The 24,717-nt window shown below is 38.3% G+C and overlaps 1 non-coding gene across 1 annotated transcript; it reads left to right on the top strand.

Moving 5' to 3' along the window:
* Window positions 1-24,394: 24,394 nt before the first annotated feature.
* LOC120580348 (small nucleolar RNA R71) lies at window positions 24,395-24,501 on the top strand. Its single transcript, XR_005646072.1, has one exon. It is a non-coding gene; the product is annotated as a small nucleolar RNA R71 (small nucleolar RNA).
* The last annotated feature ends 216 nt before the right edge of the window (window positions 24,502-24,717 follow it).

The following is a 24,717-nucleotide window of genomic DNA, read 5'->3' as shown; positions in this document are numbered from 1 at the left end:
TAATATACTTTAAACGTGCGGAGGACAAAGCTCCTAATAAATCGTGCGGAGGACAAAGCTCCTAATAATCGTGGTGAGGACTAAGCTCAATGAATGCTAATGCATGGACTCTTATCAACAAATCACCGTAATCAACATATCAATAAGCATCCAATAATTTGGAGCTAAACGTCATCTTATTCATCATATATAGACATTATGCACTTAGTTAAATAACAGCAGCAGCAGAGTCAGGTCACACAACAACAGGATGATATCAATATATCAATTGCAATTCAATGGCATCATAATATTTCATTCATAATCTTACATAATGTATAGTACATTAATTCATGCTCAATTAATATCAACATATCTTAAACGGCTTTACAGATTGGATTAAACGTCATCATTAGGTTTCATTACCAACTAGGGGTTCACTCTTGATCAAAACGTGCGACACAGATCGCACAAACACTCAATGCACTCCAATCTGGAAGTGCTCGCGAAGATAGAGTTCCTACTCGCCATGGCGAGTACCAGACAAAACCAAACTAAAGCTGTTCTGGGTTTAATCTTGTCCTACATTCATCCCTAATCATTACTAGGTATGTTCTGGCACTCAAAGGCACTCAAGGTCCAACTAAAAAGTCGAAAATACAAAATCTAACATGCTCTCTGCCTTAGCTCGCTATGGCGAGTAAGGTTGCTCGTTATGGCGAGCTGCATTGCACAACTCGCGAGGCGAGGGAAAAGGGGTCGCGAGGGGAGCGATGAATGTTCATCACTCGTGAGGCGAACATCTTCCGGAAAGTATCTTCTCAGGAACTCTCTCCTGAACACAGCCCAAGTCACAACAGCTCCTTCTTGCCCAAGGGTAGGTAGAAGACTAACCCACCAGTCATCAGCTTCCTCAGCTAGCTGATAAGTACCAAACCGCACTTTCTGATCTTCAGTGCACTGCATAACACGGAAAATCCTCTCAATCTCTTTAAGCCACGTCTGGGCTCCATTAGGGTCATATCTGCCTTTGAAAGTTGGAGGGTTCTTCTTCGTGAAAGTCTCCAACATCCTAGTCTCAGCATTCGCACCAGCATTCGCGTTAGGTTGTTGTCCTACAGCTTGGGCAACAGCTTATAGAGCAGCAGCTAACGCAGCATCGTTCCTTCCAGCCATTTCTGATATTCCACAAAAGTAGCAACAACAACATAAGATAGTAATATAAATATTACTAAGTCTCAACACGACTCTTCTAATTGACCGGACGGACCGACCTGCTCTCATACCAATTGTAACACCCCGTTTTCCCAATATATAAATTTCTTAAATCATTTATCAGAATAAGCATCATAAACAACGGGATATCACATATAACATAATCCAAACAGTTAAATAATAATTTAACCAAATATCTTAAACATTGCAGCGCAAATTATATCATAATCTATAAAACGTTTTCGCACGCAGGCCCCATCAAAATAATCTCAAACGAGTTAGTTCAATATAACAAATAGCATATTATTCACGTAATAGAACAAAGCATGCATAACATATAGCCCCATCCCGTCACGTATCAGAGTGACCTAGACGACACAGTGAAGGCAAGGCCACTCATGACGGAAACTGCACACTAAGCACGATCACCTGCAAGTTACCCATACGAAGGGCAACATTTTCAAGCAGAAGGGGGTGAGATTTCATAACAAAATAATGTTAATCAAAGTAATTTGAATCATAATTAACATCATATCAATCTTAAACAACTTTGCATATTTGATAAACAATCATCACGTAATAACATATTCAATCGTCATCAACAACATAGCATACTAGACATGACAATGCGACAATGCTCTTAGACTCCTTATATGCATGTGGTACCAATCGTCATCATAAGTATTAATATACTTTAAACGTGCGGAGGACAAAGCTCCTAATAAATCGTGCGGAGGACAAAGCTCCTAATAATCGTGGTGAGGACTAAGCTCAATGAATGCTAATGCATGGACTCTTATCAACAAATCACCGTAATCAACATATCAATAAGCATCCAATAATTTGGAGCTAAACGTCATCTTATTCATCATATATAGACATTATGCACTTAGTTAAATAACAGCAGCAGCAGAGTCAGGTCACACAACAACAGGATGATATCAATATATCAATTGCAATTCAATGGCATCATAATATTTCATTCATAATCTTACATAATGTATAGTACATTAATTCATGCTCAATTAATATCAACATATCTTAAACGGCTTTACAGATTGGATTAAACGTCATCATTAGGTTTCATTACCAACTAGGGGTTCACTCTTGATCAAAACGTGCGACACAGATCGCACAAACACTCAATGCACTCCAATCTGGAAGTGCTCGCGAAGATAGAGTTCCTACTCGCCATGGCGAGTACCAGACAAAACCAAACTAAAGCTGTTCTGGGTTTAATCTTGTCCTACATTCATCCCTAATCATTACTAGGTATGTTCTGGCACTCAAAGGCACTCAAGGTCCAACTAAAAAGTCGAAAATACAAAATCTAACATGCTCTCTGCCTTAGCTCGCTATGGCGAGTAAGGTTGCTCGTTATGGCGAGCTGCATTGCACAACTCGCGAGGCGAGGGAAAAGGGGTCGCGAGGGGAGCGATGAATGTTCATCACTCGTGAGGCGAACATCTTCCGGAAAGTATCTTCTCAGGAACTCTCTCCTGAACACAGCCCAAGTCACAACAGCTCCTTCTTGCCCAAGGGTAGGTAGAAGACTAACCCACCAGTCATCAGCTTCCTCAGCTAGCTGATAAGTACCAAACCGCACTTTCTGATCTTCAGTGCACTGCATAACACGGAAAATCCTCTCAATCTCTTTAAGCCACGTCTGGGCTCCATCAGGGTCATATCTGCCTTTGAAAGTTGGAGGGTTCTTCTTCGTGAAAGTCTCCAACATCCTAGTCTCAGCATTCGCACCAGCATTCGCGTTAGGTTGTTGTCCTACAGCTTGGGCAACAGCTTATAGAGCAGCAGCTAACGCAGCATCGTTCCTTCCAGCCATTTCTGATATTCCACAAAAGTAGCAACAACAACATAAGATAGTAATATAAATATTACTAAGTCTCAACACGACTCTTCTAATTGACCGGACGGACCGACCTGCTCTCATACCAATTGTAACACCCCGTTTTCCCAATATATAAATTTCTTAAATCATTTATCAGAATAAGCATCATAAACAACGGGATATCACATATAACATAATCCAAACAGTTAAATAATAATTTAACCAAATATCTTAAACATTGCAGCGCAAATTATATCATAATCTATAAAACGTTTTCGCACGCAGGCCCCATCAAAATAATCTCAAACGAGTTAGTTCAATATAACAAATAGCATATTATTCACGTAATAGAACAAAGCATGCATAACATATAGCCCCATCCCGTTACGTATCAGAGTGACCTAGACGACACAGTGAAGGCAAGGCCACTCATGACGGAAACTGCACACTAAGCACGATCACCTGCAAGTTACCCATACGAAGGGCAACATTTTCAAGCAGAAGGGGGTGAGATTTCATAACAAAATAATGTTAATCAAAGTAATTTGAATCATAATTAACATCATATCAATCTTAAACAACTTTGCATATTTGATAAACAATCATCACGTAATAACATATTCAATCGTCATCAACAACATAGCATACTAGACATGACAATGCGACAATGCTCTTAGACTCCTTATATGCATGTGGTACCAATCGTCATCATAAGTATTAATATACTTTAAACGTGCGGAGGACAAAGCTCCTAATAAATCGTGCGGAGGACAAAGCTCCTAATAATCGTGGTGAGGACTAAGCTCAATGAATGCTAATGCATGGACTCTTATCAACAAATCACCGTAATCAACATATCAATAAGCATCCAATAATTTGGAGCTAAACGTCATCTTATTCATCATATATAGACATTATGCACTTAGTTAAATAACAGCAGCAGCAGAGTCAGGTCACACAACAACAGGATGATATCAATATATCAATTGCAATTCAATGGCATCATAATATTTCATTCATAATCTTACATAATGTATAGTACATTAATTCATGCTCAATTAATATCAACATATCTTAAACGGCTTTACAGATTGGATTAAACGTCATCATTAGGTTTCATTACCAACTAGGGGTTCACTCTTGATCAAAACGTGCGACACAGATCGCACAAACACTCAATGCACTCCAATCTGGAAGTGCTCGCGAAGATAGAGTTCCTACTCGCCATGGCGAGTACCAGACAAAACCAAACTAAAGCTGTTCTGGGTTTAATCTTGTCCTACATTCATCCCTAATCATTACTAGGTATGTTCTGGCACTCAAAGGCACTCAAGGTCCAACTAAAAAGTCGAAAATACAAAATCTAACATGCTCTCTGCCTTAGCTCGCTATGGCGAGTAAGGTTGCTCGTTATGGCGAGCTGCATTGCACAACTCGCGAGGCGAGGGAAAAGGGGTCGCGAGGGGAGCGATGAATGTTCATCACTCGTGAGGCGAACATCTTCCGGAAAGTATCTTCTCAGGAACTCTCTCCTGAACACAGCCCAAGTCACAACAGCTCCTTCTTGCCCAAGGGTAGGTAGAAGACTAACCCACCAGTCATCAGCTTCCTCAGCTAGCTGATAAGTACCAAACCGCACTTTCTGATCTTCAGTGCACTGCATAACACGGAAAATCCTCTCAATCTCTTTAAGCCACGTCTGGGCTCCATCAGGGTCATATCTGCCTTTGAAAGTTGGAGGGTTCTTCTTCGTGAAAGTCTCCAACATCCTAGTCTCAGCATTCGCACCAGCATTCGCGTTAGGTTGTTGTCCTACAGCTTGGGCAACAGCTTATAGAGCAGCAGCTAACGCAGCATCGTTCCTTCCAGCCATTTCTGATATTCCACAAAAGTAGCAACAACAACATAAGATAGTAATATAAATATTACTAAGTCTCAACACGACTCTTCTAATTGACCGGACGGACCGACCTGCTCTCATACCAATTGTAACACCCCGTTTTCCCAATATATAAATTTCTTAAATCATTTATCAGAATAAGCATCATAAACAACGGGATATCACATATAACATAATCCAAACAGTTAAATAATAATTTAACCAAATATCTTAAACATTGCAGCGCAAATTATATCATAATCTATAAAACGTTTTCGCACGCAGGCCCCATCAAAATAATCTCAAACGAGTTAGTTCAATATAACAAATAGCATATTATTCACGTAATAGAACAAAGCATGCATAACATATAGCCCCATCCCGTTACGTATCAGAGTGACCTAGACGACACAGTGAAGGCAAGGCCACTCATGACGGAAACTGCACACTAAGCACGATCACCTGCAAGTTACCCATACGAAGGGCAACATTTTCAAGCAGAAGGGGGTGAGATTTCATAACAAAATAATGTTAATCAAAGTAATTTGAATCATAATTAACATCATATCAATCTTAAACAACTTTGCATATTTGATAAACAATCATCACGTAATAACATATTCAATCGTCATCAACAACATAGCATACTAGACATGACAATGCGACAATGCTCTTAGACTCCTTATATGCATGTGGTACCAATCGTCATCATAAGTATTAATATACTTTAAACGTGCGGAGGACAAAGCTCCTAATAAATCGTGCGGAGGACAAAGCTCCTAATAATCGTGGTGAGGACTAAGCTCAATGAATGCTAATGCATGGACTCTTATCAACAAATCACCGTAATCAACATATCAATAAGCATCCAATAATTTGGAGCTAAACGTCATCTTATTCATCATATATAGACATTATGCACTTAGTTAAATAACAGCAGCAGCAGAGTCAGGTCACACAACAACAGGATGATATCAATATATCAATTGCAATTCAATGGCATCATAATATTTCATTCATAATCTTACATAATGTATAGTACATTAATTCATGCTCAATTAATATCAACATATCTTAAACGGCTTTACAGATTGGATTAAACGTCATCATTAGGTTTCATTACCAACTAGGGGTTCACTCTTGATCAAAACGTGCGACACAGATCGCACAAACACTCAATGCACTCCAATCTGGAAGTGCTCGCGAAGATAGAGTTCCTACTCGCCATGGCGAGTACCAGACAAAACCAAACTAAAGCTGTTCTGGGTTTAATCTTGTCCTACATTCATCCCTAATCATTACTAGGTATGTTCTGGCACTCAAAGGCACTCAAGGTCCAACTAAAAAGTCGAAAATACAAAATCTAACATGCTCTCTGCCTTAGCTCGCTATGGCGAGTAAGGTTGCTCGTTATGGCGAGCTGCATTGCACAACTCGCGAGGCGAGGGAAAAGGGGTCGCGAGGGGAGCGATGAATGTTCATCACTCGTGAGGCGAATATCTTCCGGAAAGTATCTTCTCAGGAACTCTCTCCTGAACACAGCCCAAGTCACAACAGCTCCTTCTTGCCCAAGGGTAGGTAGAAGACTAACCCACCAGTCATCAGCTTCCTCAGCTAGCTGATAAGTACCAAACCGCACTTTCTGATCTTCAGTGCACTGCATAACACGGAAAATCCTCTCAATCTCTTTAAGCCACGTCTGGGCTCCATCAGGGTCATATCTGCCTTTGAAAGTTGGAGGGTTCTTCTTCGTGAAAGTCTCCAACATCCTAGTCTCAGCATTCGCACCAGCATTCGCGTTAGGTTGTTGTCCTACAGCTTGGGCAACAGCTTGTAGAGCAGCAGCTAACGCAGCATCGTTCCTTCCAGCCATTTCTGATATTCCACAAAAGTAGCAACAACAACATAAGATAGTAATATAAATATTACTAAGTCTCAACACGACTCTTCTAATTGACCGGACGGACCGACCTGCTCTCATACCAATTGTAACACCCCGTTTTCCCAATATATAAATTTCTTAAATCATTTATCAGAATAAGCATCATAAACAACGGGATATCACATATAACATAATCCAAACAGTTAAATAATAATTTAACCAAATATCTTAAACATTGCAGCGGAAATTATATCATAATCTATAAAACGTTTTCGCACGCAGGCCCCATCAAAATAATCTCAAACGAGTTAGTTCAATATAACAAATAGCATATTATTCACGTAATAGAACAAAGCATGCATAACATATAGCCCCATCCCGTTACGTATCAGAGTGACCTAGACGACACAGTGAAGGCAAGGCCACTCATGACGGAAACTGCACACTAAGCACGATCACCTGCAAGTTACCCATACGAAGGGCAACATTTTCAAGCAGAAGGGGGTGAGATTTCATAACAAAATAATGTTAATCAAAGTAATTTGAATCATAATTAACATCATATCAATCTTAAACAACTTTGCATATTTGATAAACAATCATCACGTAATAACATATTCAATCGTCATCAACAACATAGCATACTAGACATGACAATGCGACAATGCTCTTAGACTCCTTATATGCATGTGGTACCAATCGTCATCATAAGTATTAATATACTTTAAACGTGCGGAGGACAAAGCTCCTAATAAATCGTGCGGAGGACAAAGCTCCTAATAATCGTGGTGAGGACTAAGCTCAATGAATGCTAATGCATGGACTCTTATCAACAAATCACCGTAATCAACATATCAATAAGCATCCAATAATTTGGAGCTAAACGTCATCTTATTCATCATATATAGACATTATGCACTTAGTTAAATAACAGCAGCAGCAGAGTCAGGTCACACAACAACAGGATGATATCAATATATCAATTGCAATTCAATGGCATCATAATATTTCATTCATAATCTTACATAATGTATAGTACATTAATTCATGCTCAATTAATATCAACATATCTTAAACGGCTTTACAGATTGGATTAAACGTCATCATTAGGTTTCATTACCAACTAGGGGTTCACTCTTGATCAAAACGTGCGACACAGATCGCACAAACACTCAATGCACTCCAATCTGGAAGTGCTCGCGAAGATAGAGTTCCTACTCGCCATGGCGAGTACCAGACAAAACCAAACTAAAGCTGTTCTGGGTTTAATCTTGTCCTACATTCATCCCTAATCATTACTAGGTATGTTCTGGCACTCAAAGGCACTCAAGGTCCAACTAAAAAGTCGAAAATACAAAATCTAACATGCTCTCTGCCTTAGCTCGCTATGGCGAGTAAGGTTGCTCGTTATGGCGAGCTGCATTGCACAACTCGCGAGGCGAGGGAAAAGGGGTCGCGAGGGGAGCGATGAATGTTCATCACTCGTGAGGCGAACATCTTCCGGAAAGTATCTTCTCAGGAACTCTCTCCTGAACACAGCCCAAGTCACAACAGCTCCTTCTTGCCCAAGGGTAGGTAGAAGACTAACCCACCAGTCATCAGCTTCCTCAGCTAGCTGATAAGTACCAAACCGCACTTTCTGATCTTCAGTGCACTGCATAACACGGAAAATCCTCTCAATCTCTTTAAGCCACGTCTGGGCTCCATCAGGGTCATATCTGCCTTTGAAAGTTGGAGGGTTCTTCTTCGTGAAAGTCTCCAACATCCTAGTCTCAGCATTCGCACCAGCATTCGCGTTAGGTTGTTGTCCTACAGCTTGGGCAACAGCTTGTAGAGCAGCAGCTAACGCAGCATCGTTCCTTCCAGCCATTTCTGATATTCCACAAAAGTAGCAACAACAACATAAGATAGTAATATAAATATTACTAAGTCTCAACACGACTCTTCTAATTGACCGGACGGACCGACCTGCTCTCATACCAATTGTAACACCCCGTTTTCCCAATATATAAATTTCTTAAATCATTTATCAGAATAAGCATCATAAACAACGGGATATCACATATAACATAATCCAAACAGTTAAATAATAATTTAACCAAATATCTTAAACATTGCAGCGGAAATTATATCATAATCTATAAAATGTTTTCGCCCGCAGGCCCCATCAAAATAATCTCAAACGAGTTAGTTCAATATAACAAATAGCATATTATTCACGTAATAGAACAAAGCATGCATAACATATAGCCCCATCCCGTTACGTATCAGAGTGACCTAGACGACACAGTGAAGGCAAGGCCACTCATGACGGAAACTGCACACTAAGCACGATCACCTGCAAGTTACCCATACGAAGGGCAACATTTTCAAGCAGAAGGGGGTGAGATTTCATAACAAAATAATGTTAATCAAAGTAATTTGAATCATAATTAACATCATATCAATCTTAAACAACTTTGCATATTTGATAAACAATCATCACGTAATAACATATTCAATCGTCATCAACAACATAGCATACTAGACATGACAATGCGACAATGCTCTTAGACTCCTTATATGCATGTGGTACCAATCGTCATCATAAGTATTAATATACTTTAAACGTGCGGAGGACAAAGCTCCTAACAAATCGTGCGGAGGACAAAGCTCCTAATAATCGTGGTGAGGACTAAGCTCAATGAATGCTAATGCATGGACTCTTATCAACAAATCACCGTAATCAACATATCAATAAGCATCCAATAATTTGGAGCTAAACGTCATCTTATTCATCATATATAGACATTATGCACTTAGTTAAATAACAGCAGCAGCAGAGTCAGGTCACACAACAACAGGATGATATCAATATATCAATTGCAATTCAATGGCATCATAATATTTCATTCATAATCTTACATAATGTATAGTACATTAATTCATGCTCAATTAATATCAACATATCTTAAACGGCTTTACAGATTGGATTAAACGTCATCATTAGGTTTCATTACCAACTAGGGGTTCACTCTTGATCAAAACGTGCGACACAGATCGCACAAACACTCAATGCACTCCAATCTGGAAGTGCTCGCGAAGATAGAGTTCCTACTCGCCATGGCGAGTACCAGACAAAACCAAACTAAAGCTGTTCTGGGTTTAATCTTGTCCTACATTCATCCCTAATCATTACTAGGTATGTTCTGGCACTCAAAGGCACTCAAGGTCCAACTAAAAAGTCGAAAATACAAAATCTAACATGCTCTCTGCCTTAGCTCGCTATGGCGAGTAAGGTTGCTCGCTATGGCGAGCTGCATTGCACAACTCGCGAGGCGAGGGAAAAGGGGTCGCGAGGGGAGCGATGAATGTTCATCACTCGTGAGGCGAGGTTCATAGCTCGCCGTGGCGAGCGATGAATGTCGCTACGGCCAGACTTCCTATTTTCACAAAATTTCAACGATTCACATGGTTCTAAGCCTGATATTGATTCCAAAGTTCGTCCTAAACATTATCTAAGGTCTAGGGGCACTTTCTACATCAATTTATCCAATTCCTACCGTTCGATTATGAATTCTAGGGATTTGACCTAGTTTTCGTTTTCTCCAATTCAATCCTAAAGCTTGCTAACTAATAATCAGAATTACAATCAATTAACATTACTGAGTTATTAGTCTCACCCTTACCTGGTTATGAAGAAATCGCAGCCCTCTCTATGTGTAACACCCCGTTTTCACAATATTAAAAATTTCTTTAAAAACATAACATTTGTCAGAGTAAACATCAAACAACGGGATATCACATATAACGTAATCCAACAGTTAAATAATAATTTAACCAATATCTTAAACATTTGCAGCGGAAAATCTTAACCATAATTCATGAAACGTTTTGGCACGCAGGCCCAACAAGTATCTCAAAAGAGTTAATCAAAACAGTAAATATTCATGGCAGTTCACGTAAGAGAATGAAGCATGTTATAGCATAAAACCCCATCCCGTTACGTATCAGAGCGACCTAGACGACACAGTGAAGGCAAGGCCACTCACGACGGCAACTGCACACTAAGCACGATCACCTGCAAGTTACCCATATGAAGGGCAACATTTTCAAGCAGAAGGGGTGAGATTTCATAATAAAATAACATTGATCAATGTAATTGCGAATCATAAATTAACATCATAATCATTCCATTATTAACTTTGCATAAATGCTAAACAGTTATCACGTAATCATATATCCAATTCATTATGAACAACGTAACATAATCAATAAACACTTATCACGTAATCACATATTCATTCATTATTAACAAGGCATCTTAATCATGACAATGTGACAATGCTCCTAGACTCCTTATATGCATGTGGTACCAATCGTCATCATAAGTATTAATATACTTTAATTGTGCGGAGGACAAAGCTCCTATAAAACGTGCGGAGGACAAAGCTCCTAATATTCGTGGTGAGGACTAAGCTCAATGATATGCTATGCATGGACACATATGAACAAAACATCGTAATCAACTTATCAACATGCATCCAATAATTTGGAGCTAAACTTCATCATATAATTATGCACTTAGTTAAATAACGGAAGCAGCATAAACAGGTCACATAACAAGATGATATCATTATATCAAAGCACATAATTTGTATCATTATCACATCTTCTTATCTTGCATGAATATACAATACAATAGTTCATATTCAATTAATATTAATATAACTTAAACAACTCTACAGTCTGCATTAAACGACATCACTAGGTCTCATTACCAGTTAGGGGTTCACTCTTGATCAACAAGTGCGACACAGATCGCATAAACACATAAACAAGTTCATCCTGGTTGTACTCGCGAGGCGAGAGTACTTACTCGCCATGGCGAGTACCACTCAACTCCCAAACTAAGGTTGTTCTGGGTTCCCTCTGATCCTACATTCATTCCTAATCAATACTAGGTATGTTCAGGTACTCAAAGGCATACAAGATTCAACTAAAAAGGTCGAAACACGAAATATGACATGCACTCTGCCTAAGCTCACGAGGCGAGGAAGGGTTGCTCGCCATGGCGAGTTGCACCAAACAACTCGCGAGGCGAAGGGAAGGGGCTCGCGTGGCGAGCGATGAAGTTCATCACTCGCGAGGCGAGGATCATCACTCGCCGTGGTGAGCGATGAACAGAAGCACGGGCAGGCTAGGGTTTTTCTCAAAAATCCATCACACAACACGGTTCAAAGCGTGGTTTTGATTCCAGAATTCATCCTAAACATATTCTAAGGTTAAAGGACGGTTCTTTCATCAATCTAACAAGTTTTACCGTTTGATCATCAATTTTTTTAGGGTTTTGACCTAATTCCAAAACTTCTCTAAATCAATCCTAACTTTGTCATCTAATCATCAGAATTACAGTAAATAACATTATTGAATTATTAGTCTCACCCTTACCTTGTATGGAGAAATCGCAGCCCTCACTCTAGGTTCCTCTTCTCTTGGCTTTTTCTTCTTTTTCTCCAAAAACAGTCGTACGTACTTATGTTTTTCTAAACTAGGTCTAACCTTTTATATCTCCTCTTAAAATACTTATCTTATCTCACTTTCTCCCCCAACACTATCTAAAATATCAAAACAGCCCTCAACTAAATATTTTATATTATTTTCAAATCTTTATTCTATTTAACAATAAAATAAATCTCATATCATAATCAAATCCTCCAAAACTCATAACTTATCACGTCATCAATCAAATCATCATAAATCATCAAAACATACCAAAATCATGCATATATTATATAATTATAATATAATCACCTAAACTCGATTAAATAAACGATTAAACGAAAGTGGGCGTTACACTATGCTCTTCTCCCTTCTAAGCTTTTTCTCCCTTTTCCAAAAGTTTTCACGTACAATGGTTTTTCTTACAATTAGGTCTTCTCTATTTATATCTCCTCTTAATAACTTATCTTATCTCACTTTCTCCCCCAAAACTATCTAAAATCTCAAAACAACCCTTAACTAAATATTTTATATTATTTTCAAATCTTTATTTTATTTAACAATAAAATAAGTCCCTTAATCTTATCAAATCTTCCAAAACTCATAGCATATCACAATATCAACCAGACCATCAATATAGTCGTAAATCATTCAAATCATATCAAAATCATGCATATATTATATAAATATAATATAATCGCCTAAACTCGATTAAATAAACAATTAACGAAAGTGGGCGTTACAAGGACGATCCAATTATTAGAGGATTTGCTGAGAGTGTGTGTACTTGAGCAAGGTGGAGCTTGGGATAGTCATCTACCGTTGATAGAGTTCACGTATAACAACAGTTACCATTCGAGTATTGGTATGGCACCATTCGAAGCTTTGTATGGTCGGAGGTGCATGACTCCTTTATTGTGGTTTGAGTCAGGAGAAAGTGTAGTGTTGGTACCGGATTTGGTTTATCAGACTACGGAGAAGGTAAAGATGATAAGAGAAAAGATGAAAGCGTCATAGAGTCGACAGAAGAGTTACCATGACAAGCGTAGAAAGGCCCTTGAGTTTCAAGAGGGAGATCATGTGTTTCTGAGAGTTACTCCTATGACGGGTGTAGGACGTGCATTGAAGTCGAAGAAGTTGACTCCAAAGTTCATTGGTCCGTATCAGATATCTGAGAGGGTTGGAACAGTGGCATACAAAGTGGGTTTGCCACCACATCTTTCGAATTTTCATGATGTGTTTCATGTGTCGCAACTTCGGAAGTATGTAGCGGATCCTTCGCATGTAATTCCGAGAGATGATGTGCAGGTTAGAGACAACCTTACAGTTGAGACCTTACCGTTGAGGATTGAAGACCGTGAGGTGAAGAAGTTGAGAGGCAAGGATATACCTCTAGTGAAGGTTGTTTTGGGTGGAGTAACTGGTGAAAGTTTGACTTGGGAGCTAGAGAGTAAGATGCGGGAGTCTTATCCAGAGTTGTTTGCTTGAGGTAATATTTCGAGGACGAAATTCTCTAAGTTGGGGAGAGTTGTAACGCCCTAGTCGTTATTTTATTTATTTTGATTTATTTAGAGTCTTTTATATGATTTTAAATAATATTTGTTGATTATGTGGTGTGTCATATTTTATTATATGGTTTATTTTAATATTAATTAGAATAATGTGTGAATTAATATTAGTATGGAGTTTTGGGGGTTATATTTTAATTAAAGGAATTAAGTGGAGTTAATTAGAATTAAGGGGGAGTTAAGTAAGGAGTTGGAGAAGTCAGAAAATAGTTTTACGTACAAGCACCTTGGGGAGAAAAGCTAGGAGAAGAGTCAAGAAGGAAGATTCTGAATTTTGTAGAGTTTGATCTTCAATTAAGGTAAGGGTGAGGCTAACTCTCGATGATCATAATATATAATTTCTGAAAATTGATTTAACATGAATGTTCTTGAAATAGGAATTGGGGAATTAGGGTTCTAATACTGATTTTGAGTTGAAAGGTGTAGGAGACATGTTAATTATGCTTAGAATCATGTTCAGATCATTTTTAGGATTCTGTAACATTGCTGTAATCAGAATTGGGAAAGGTTGGGAATGTTGGAGAGAATTTGAGAGATTATGCAAGATTGTTGGAATGAACTGAATTGTTGTTGTTGATGTATGTTTTATGTTCCTTTAGATACCTAGTTGTATATTGAACCTGTAAACATCTGTTGAAAAACGTTTTGGTTGATCAGGGGATTAAAATTGGGTTTTGGAATGAGAAAGAGTTGAAACCCGTAAGTTTTTGCACTGCCCAAATGAATGGTCGCTTAAGCGAACGACCCGTCGCTTAAGCGAGCATTCAAGTACGCAACCCAAAATTCTGAATGTCAGTTCGCTTAAGCGAACCATGAGCGAACCCGTAAGCGAAAAATTAATTCCTCTCTGCCAGAAGTTCGCTTAAGCAAATTGCAAGCGAACCGTTGGCGCACGGAACCCCAACTTTCTGTGAGCCGGTCGCTTAAGCGAGCCAGCCGTCGCTTAAGCAAAGAAGGTCTTAGTCATCCACTTTTTGAATTTTGCTTCGTGCACTAGGGGATCCTTTTGAGCATTTTAAAATGTTTCTTTCAACTTGTATAACCTTTTTATATGCACTGAATCCTACTGAAACTTTGGTAATCGAATTAGTTGAATCTTGTGAATTTTGGATATGATTGAATATGAAACTATGGGAATATTTATACTATCTTGATGAATCTTGCTATTGAGAGTCGTTGTGTCATAGTTGACTAAGAGGTGGAGTATGTCATAATTAATTATGTACATTTGTTGTCGTCGTTGCTGTTGTTGAGTTGTATGTAGATATACACAAGTGGAGTCAGTTACATAAGCATATAAAGCGGGAGGGCTCTTGCCCTGGAACGCCTTGTCGTTCAAAGCGGGAGGACTCATGTCCTGGAACACTTTGTTGTTCAAAGCGGTGAGGGCTTATGCCCTGATGAATGCTTTAACCATTCAATATACGGTGAGGGCTTCTGCCTTGTAAATTGGTACCACATGCATCGTCGCATTGTTGAGGAGTCTTAGAGGTGTTGTCATGTCATTGCATGAGTCGTCGTTGGTCGAATTGCCATATTATTGATGATGTTGATGATTATGAGAAATATATGTATATTGGATATTCATTGATATTTTAGGGTGTTAGATTCAATTGATGATATTATATATTATTATTATTGTTTGTGAATCTCACCCCTTCTGCTTGGAAATGTTGCCCTTCCTATGGGTAACCTGTAGGTGATCCTGAGTAGTAGGTGGTGGCTCAATGTCCAGGGCTCTGATACATACGGGATGGGATTTATTTGCTTATTTTCATTCCTATGTATCAATTTTGGAACATGCTGATGTAGCCGTTGTATTTGATTATGGATTTATTTGATGAGGCTTTTATGCCAATACTGTTTAGTGGAGAATCAAACATTTGATGTTGTTGTTTTTAATGAAAATATTCCGCTGCAAAGTTTTGATGAAACTGTTTAAATTGTTGTTTATTAAATAGTTTTATAATCTATTTAAGAAATTTTGAAAAGTAGTGTGACATGCCCGTTTGGGATATACTCTGATATGATTATTTATTAATTAATTGCTTTGGGAAAACGGGGTGTTACACAAGTCAGCCCCTTTGGCCTCCTTTCATGGGAAAATGGATCCTATAGAGCGCATCACGACATTCAACACTCACATGTCTATCATAGGAGCATCAGACTCTCTACAATGTAAAATTTATGTCGGAACCTTAAAGGATGCAACACTAAGATTGTAGATGAGCCTACTGTAACACCCCGTTTTCCCAACATAAAAAATTTCTTAACATAAATCAGAGTAAACATCACAAAACGGGATATCACATTTCCCATAATCTAAAAACAGTTAAATAACAATTTAACTTCCAACAAAATATCTCAATCATCGCAGCGGAGTTAATTCAAAAATCATAAATTGTCTTGGCACGCAGGTGATGAGTCATTTATATGCTATTTTAATATGCTTTTTAGTTTAGTTTTATTTAGATTTTATATAATTTTATATTAGTATTATTTCCTTTTTAGGATAGTTTACTTTAAATTGCAATTTATTTTATTTCAGGGAAGAATATTGGATGGATTGAGTCTTGGAGCAAAAGAAAGGGATTTGGAGCAGATTGGACACGAAAATACGAAGATTGGGAAACAAAATATATCTCCCACAAGTCAGAAGCCTGGCACGGCCCGTGCTAGCCTTGGCACGGCCGTGCCACCCTCTAGAGACCTTTTGCTGCTTTTGCTTGGACTCCAAGCTATTCTATTTTGGCGCACAATCTACCGAGGAATATTCTTGGAATATACTTGCTTAGATTTTAAGTCAATTGTGTACTATAAATAGAGTAGCTAGCCATCACAAATATTCATCTTTACTTGGAATACAATAAGTGACAATTGCTTTTCTAAATAAAGTTCTTTTCCTTTCCTTTATTTTCCTGTCTTTTACTTTCATGCTTTCTCTCTTCTCCCCCATGTCTACGATGAACATGAGTGAGTAGACTTCTTCTTGTCTTGGGATTGTTGGATAAGTCTAAATGACATAATCCTAATCAAACCAAGCCCTAAGCCTTAATCTTATGTAACCCTAATTTCTTATCTGAATTCACCGTCTTAACATGGATTAACCATTATCAAACTGTGGAAACGAAAGTGGAGGGTTTGATAATTGTTCGTCCATTATTCCAAATATCAATTCATAAAACGAAAGTGGAGCTTTGATATTCGAACAAGTGAATTCAGACAAGGATTGCAAAGTCAGCGAAATAGGCTTTGCAATCTTTGAGACATATAGTTTCAATCTTCAAGGGAACTAATAACAATCAAGTCAGCGAAATAGGCTTGGTTGTTAGAGGAACCAAAATCCAATAGTAATCAAGTCAGCGAAATAGGCTTGGTTGCTAGAGGAACTTAAGAGAAACTGTCTTGAGAAATTAGGTCTAACATAACATTATAAGCTTATGGTTTTGGTTTGAGAAGGACTTGTTATTTAGATGAAACCAACGATCCCAAGGCTCTTTTATTATATTGATTTTCAACCGTTTAAAAACCCCCAACTTCAATTCTCTTCTCTCTTCTAATCATCTCTAAAGGTTAATTAAATTGAACTACTCCCTGTCGGAACGATACTCTTTTATACTACTTCGGTAAGACCGTACACTTGCGGTTTTATCTCATCAGTAGGCCCCATGATAATATCTCAAATAAATTCAGTTAAACAACATAAAACATCATAGTCAAACACGTAAAGGAAATGAATCATTCATATCATAAACCCCATCCCGTTACGTATCAGAGCAACCTAAGACTCAGTGAGGCAAGGCCACTCACGACAGCACAACAACAACCTATCCTCGATCACCTGCAAGTTACTCATACGAAGAGCAACGTTTCCAAGCAGAAGGGGTGAGATTTCACAAAACAATAATATTAATCAATATAATTCAACAATCATAATTAACATCATAAATCTTCAACATAAGCATCTTAGACATCATAGCTTCATAGATAATAATGTATCAAGTAATCACTTCATTAAAACATCATAAATCTCATAACATCTTAACATCATTCATCATTGACTCGACTATGCGACTATGCAACTTAGACCTCTTATATGCATGTGGTACCAATTCAGGGCATGAGCCCCCAACATTATTTTAGTATTAATATACTTTCAGGGCATGAGCCTCCATTGTAACACCCCGCCTTCCCAATATAAAAAATTCTTAACATAAATCAGAGTAATCATCAATTAACGGGATATCACATTCTTAAAATTCTTAAAAACATAGATAAATAATAATTTATCCTTCATCAACCAAATAGCAGCGGAATTAAATTCAAAATCATCATAAAGTTTTGGCACGCAGGCCTCATAAAAACATCTCAATAAATTCAGTTAATCATCATAAATGAATACGTAAAAGAATGAAGCATGCATAACATAAACCCCATCCCGTTACGTATCAGAGCAACCTAGACGACTCAGTGAGGTAAGGCCACTCACGACAGCAACACTGCACACTAAGCTCGATCACCTGCAAGTTACTTATACGAAGAGCAACATTTCCAGGCAAAAGGGGTGAGATCTCACAAAACAATAATATTAATCAATATAATTCAACAATTGCAATTAACAACATAAACATCTACAACATAATCATCTTAAACATCATACATCTTGGATAATCAAATATCAAGTACTCGTTTCATTCAATCATAATAAATAACATAACATCTTTCATCATTTAACTCGACAATGCGACAATGCAATGTAGGCTCGGGCAGAATGCAGTTTTCTACGAAAATTCATCTAATCTCTTGGTTCTAAGCCTAATTTCAATTCCATAATTCATCCTAATCATAATCTAAGATCAAAGGACAGTTTCTACATCAATCTAATCAATTTTTACCGTTAAATCATCAATTCTAGGTATTTGACCTAATTTACGATTTCTCCAATTCAATCCTAATTCTTGCTAATTACAACCGGATGGATTACATGATTAATAAAATTGTAGAGTTAGTCTCACCCTTACCTTAAAGTGAAGAAATCGCAGCCTCTATGGTGATTCTCCCTTCTCTTGGCTTTTTCCTCCTTTTTCCAAAAACAGTCGTACGTACTAATTTTTCTAAGACTAGGTTTTCCTTTTTATATCTCCTCCTAAAATCTTATCTTATCTCACTTTCTCCCCCAAAACTCTCTAAAATCTCAAAACAGCCCTTAACTAAATATTTTATTTTATTTTCAAATCTTATTTTATTGAACAATAAAATAAGTCTCATATCTCATAAAATCATCAAAACACATAACTCATCTAAAAATCATTCAAATCATCTAAATCGTCATAAATCATCAAAATTCACACATATATTATATAAATATAATATAACTCGTCTAAACTCGATTAAATAATTAATTAATTAAAAGTGGGCGGTACAACTCTCCCCAACTTAAAAGATTTCTGTCCTCGAAAATTTACCTCAAGCAAACAACTCTGGATAAGACTCCAGCATCTTACTCTCTAGCTCCCACGTCAGGCTTTCACCAGTCGCTCCATCCCAAACGACTCTAACAAGGGGTATTTCCTTGCCTCTCAACGTCTTCACTTTTCGATCGTCAATCCTCACCGGTAAAGTCTCTACCGTAAGGTTGTCTCTAACTTGTAAATCATCACTCTGGATCACATGAGATGGATCCGGAACATACTTCTGAAGTTGCGACACATGGGAAACATCATGCAAATTCGAAAGATGCGGTGGTAATCCCACTCGATACGCCACCGTTCCAACTCTTTCTGATATCTGATACGGACCAATAAATCTCGGAGTCAACTTCTTTGACTTTAAAGCACGTCCAACACCAGTCACAGGAGTGACTCTCAAAAACACGTGGTCTCCTTCTTGAAACTCAAGATCTTTCCTGCGCTTATCATGATAACTCTTTTGTCGACTCTACGACGCTTTCATTTTCTCTTGAATCATCTTAACTTTCTCAGTAGTCTGCTGAAAAATCTCTGGTCCTAAGACCACTCTTTCTCCTGACTCAAACCAACACAACGGAGTTCTGCATCTCCGACCATACAAAGCCTCAAAAGGTGCCATTCCAATACTAGAATGATAACTATTATTGTATGTGAACTCAATCAACAGAAGATGACTATCCCAAGTTCCTCCTTGCTCAAGAACACAAACTCTCAACAAATCCTTTAGCGACTAAATCGTCCTCTCCGACTGACCATCTGTCTGCGGATGATAAGCCGAACTCAATCTCAACTTAGAACCCAAAGCCTCTTGCAAACTTTTCCAAAATCTAGAAGTAAATCTTGGATCTCTATCTGATACAATGCTCGAAGGAACACCATGCAACTTCACAATCTCCTTAATATAAATCTCTGCCAACTGGGCAACAAGGAAACTAATATTAATCGGTTGAAAATGAGCCGACTTTGTCAATCTATCAACAATAACCCAAATTGCGTCATTCCCTCTAGGAGTATTCGGCAAACTCGTCACAAAATCCATGGATATGCTATCCCATTTCCATTCTGTCACATCTAACGATACCATCATACCAGCAGGTTTCTGATGTTCAATCTTCGACTTCTGACAAACTAAACAGGAGTACACAAACTGTGCCACATCACGTTTCAATCCAGACCACCAGAAAATCTTCTTTAGATCATGATACATCTTCGTAGATCCCGGGTGAATACTCAAGCTACTTCTATGACTCTCTTCAAGAATCATTTTCTTCATCTCTTCATCGTCAGGAATGCAAATCCGACCTCGGAATCTCAACACACCATGGTCATCGACTTTAAAGTCAACATCTTCAGTCTGATTACTAGCAACCAACAAGTCTACAAACTTGACATCAACTTTCTGGGCCTCTTTAATACTCTTCAGAAATTCACTATCAATCTTCAGCATTCCTAGTTTCACACTCTGAGGTGACCATTCGCAAACTAGGCTCATATCTCTAAACTATTCAAGTAACTCGAACTCTCTAACCATCATAGCGGACATATGCAATGTCTTCCTACTCAAGGCATCTGCAACAACGTTAGCTTTACCTGGATGATAATTCAAACCAAAGTCATAATCTTTCAATAATTCGAGCCACCTACGTTGCCTCATATTCAAATCTTTCTGATCGAACAAATACTTCAAGCTCTTGTGATCACTAAACACCTCAAACCTCGAACCATACAAGTAATTCCGCCTTCCCAATATAAAAAATTCTTAACATAAATCAGAGTAATCATCAATTAACGGGATATCACATTCTTAAAATTCTTAAAAACATAGATAAATAATAATTTATCCTTCATCAACCAAATAGCAGCGGAAATAAATTCAAAATCATCATAAAGTTTTGGCACCCAGGCCTCATTAAAACATCTCAATAAATTCAGTTAATCATCATAAATGAATACATAAAAGAATGAAGCATGCATAACATAAACCACATACCGTTACGTATCAGAGCAACCTAGACGACTCAGTGAGGTAAGGCCACTCACGACAGCAACACTACACACTAAGCTCGACCACCTGCAAGTTACTCATACGAAGAGCAAGATTTCCAAGCAGAAGAAGTGAGATTTCTCAAAACAATAATATTAATCAATATAATTCAACAATTGCAATTAACAACATAAACATCTTCAACATAATCATCTTAAACATCATACATCTTGGATAATCAAATATCAAGTACTCGTTTCATTCAATCATAATAAATAACATAACATCTTTCATCATTTAACTCGACAATGCGACAATGCAACCTAAACCTCTTATATGCATGTGGTACCAATTTAGGGCATGAGCCCCCAACATTATAGTATTAATATACTTTCAGGGCATAACCCCCAACAATTATTTTGAGCAAATGCTCCATCATGGTGAGTACAAAGCTCCAGGGCATGAGCCCCCAACAAATGTATGCTAATGCATGGACTCAATCATCTAAAACATCTTAATCATCATCTCATACACATATCCAATAATTTGGATGTTCAACATCATCTTATTCATCTTATAATGACTCATGCAACTTAGTTAAATAACAATAGCAGCATAGGCAGATCACAACAATAGCATAATTTCATAGTATCAATTCATTTCAACAACATCTTGATCATTCAATAATATTTCAAGTAATGCATTTAATCGTTAAATCACATTACAAACAACTTAGCAGGTCAAACAGCCTCACAGATTTCAGTTAACATCTTAAATAGGTCACATTACTACTTAAGGGTCCAACCCTAATCAATTTGTGCGACACAGATCGCAACATCCTAATTTGCATTCAGTTCTAGAAGTGCTCGCGAGGCGAGACCATCTGCTCGCCATGGCGAGTACAAGCCAGATTTCCAACTCAAGTTGTTCTAAGCTAAATCAGGTTCAATCTCATTCTAAATCATCATCTAATCTTTAATAGACATCTTAAGGCACTCAAAAGCATCTAAGGTTCAACTCAAAAGTCAAAATTATAGAATTCGACATGCTCTCTGGTTATGCTCGCTATGGCAAGTAAGGTTGCTCGCGATGGCGAGCTACGACTTGTAACTCGCGAGGCGAGGGGAAATGGCTCGCGTGGCGAGCGATGAACTTCATCCCTCGCGAGGCGAGGATCATCGTTCGCGAGGGCGAGCGATGAATGTAGGCTCGGGCAGAATGCTATTTTCTACAAAAATTCATCTAATCTCTTGGTTCTAAGCCTAATTTCAATTCCAAAATTCATCCTAATCATAATCTAAGGTCAAAGGACAGTTTCAAAAATTTTCGTTTTCTCGAATCATACTTGGACAGTTGCCTACAAAAACAAAATAAAAACAGAACAACAAAACAAAAGCAGTTAAATGCGTGGGTTGCCTCCCACGAAGCGCTTCTTTATAGTCATTAGCTTGACGTTATAAGAAAGTATCCTTAGAAGGGATCAAAGAGGTCATATTATGTAGATGGCGCTAATGACCGTTCTTTCACATCATGACCTTTAATCACATTACAAGAATAGAGGGCGGGACCTTTCATATAATTCTCCATCTCAAATCCTATCAACTAATCACTCACTTGAAAAACAATCCTACCATTCTAAACATCTACTATAGCACCCGCAGTGGCGAGAAAGGGTCGTCCTAAGATTATAGGGCACTCATTGTCCTCATCTATGTCAAGCACCATGAAATCAGTTGGGATGTCTATCCCTTCTATTTTAACGGGGATGTCCTCGACATATCCGACAGGTTGGATATCAGAACGATCGGCTAACTTCAATGTTGTTTTGGTAGGCTTTAACTTGCCCAACCCTAGCCTTGTAAAGAGGGGTAAGGGCAACAGACTAACACTTGCTCCTAAATCGCACAAGGCTTGGTTTAAGGTTTCATTCCCTATCATACAAGGGATGGCAAAACTTCCTGGATCTCTAAGCTTTGTAGGTGGCTTCTTGATGATTGCACTATTTTCCCTTTTCAAAGCTATTGTTTCATTATGATCTATAGCCTTTTTCTTTGAAAAAATTTCTTTTAAAAACTTGGCGTATAAAGGCATACGAGACAAAGCTTCAGCATAGGGAATCTTAATGCAAATCTTTTGAAGTATGTTTAAGAATTCAGTGAATTGAGCCTCCAAGTTGAGCTTAGTAAGCCTTAATGGTGTAAGGGCTTTGTTCTTATCAAGCGGTTTCTCACTTTTTATCACGCCTTTCTTTCCTAGACACCTAACACTCTCCCTCTTGACACTTTTGGCTTTAGTAACGGTCTCTTCTAGCTTACTACCCCCAAGAAAAATAGCGTTGACATGAGCTTTGGGGTTTGTTTCAGGTTGACTTGGAAAGACTCCTGGTGTTTGAGAAGAGGTGGCCACTTGTTGGGCCACTTGGAAGATTTGGGTCTCAAGCATTTTGGTGTGTGGCGATAGAATCAACCTTGGTAGTGAGTTTGGAGAGAGAGTCGTTCAGAAATCCTGTTTGGTTTTTCAGTTCTTGAAGATTTTTATTTTGATTAGCTATGCAATTTTCCAACAAAATCTCCAAACTTGATTTCTGAGCCACTCTCTGGTTGTTTGTATAGCCAGGTGGTGCTGCTTGTCCATACGAACCTTGAGGATTTTTGTAAAAATTTTGATTTGGCCTCATTCCTTGGTTATATTGAGCGTAATTCAGTTGCTCAATATTGGCAGCACTACCTAACTGACAATCAACACCGATATGACCGGATACACCACAGATTTTACAAGGAGGGGATGCAGAAGAAGGTGTGACAGCATTAACATTAAGCTTTTCAAATTTTTGGGTTGATGCCTCAACCTTAGCAGCAAGGTGGCTATATTCAGAGACTTCGTATATACCTGCCTCTTTCTTAGAGGGAGTAGGAGTGGTGACGGCTCTCTCGTTGGTCCATTGGTAGTGATTCTGAGCCATGTCTTCAATCAAAGCATAAGCCTCCGTATAGTTTTTGTTCATTAGAGCTCCACCTGCAGCTGCATCAACAGACATCTTAGTGGTATATGACAAGCCATTATAAAATGTGTGGACTATAAGCCACTTCTCTAGGCCATGGTGGGGACAAAGTCTAAGCATTTCCTTGAAACGCTCCCACGCCTCATAGAGAGACTCCCCATCTTTTTGATTGAAACGTGTGATTTGATCTCTAAGCTTAGTGGTTTTAGATGGGGGGAAAAATCGGGCAAGGAATGCTCGCCTCATATCGTCCCATGAAGTAATGGAACCGACTTCTAGGGAATGGAACCAAGCGCTAGCTCTATCCCTTAAGGAAGAGGGAAAGAGATGAAGTCTTACGGCATCTTGGTTCTCTTTTATGGTGCCACTGAGTCTTAGGAAGGAAGAAATATGGAGATTTGGATCCTTAGTGGG

Source organism: Medicago truncatula, chromosome 4, assembly GCF_003473485.1.
Source record: "Medicago truncatula cultivar Jemalong A17 chromosome 4, MtrunA17r5.0-ANR, whole genome shotgun sequence".
NCBI lineage: Eukaryota > Viridiplantae > Streptophyta > Magnoliopsida > Fabales > Fabaceae > Medicago > Medicago truncatula.
Note: the sequence above shows the minus strand (reverse complement) of the source record. Positions and strands in the feature narration are given on the sequence as shown.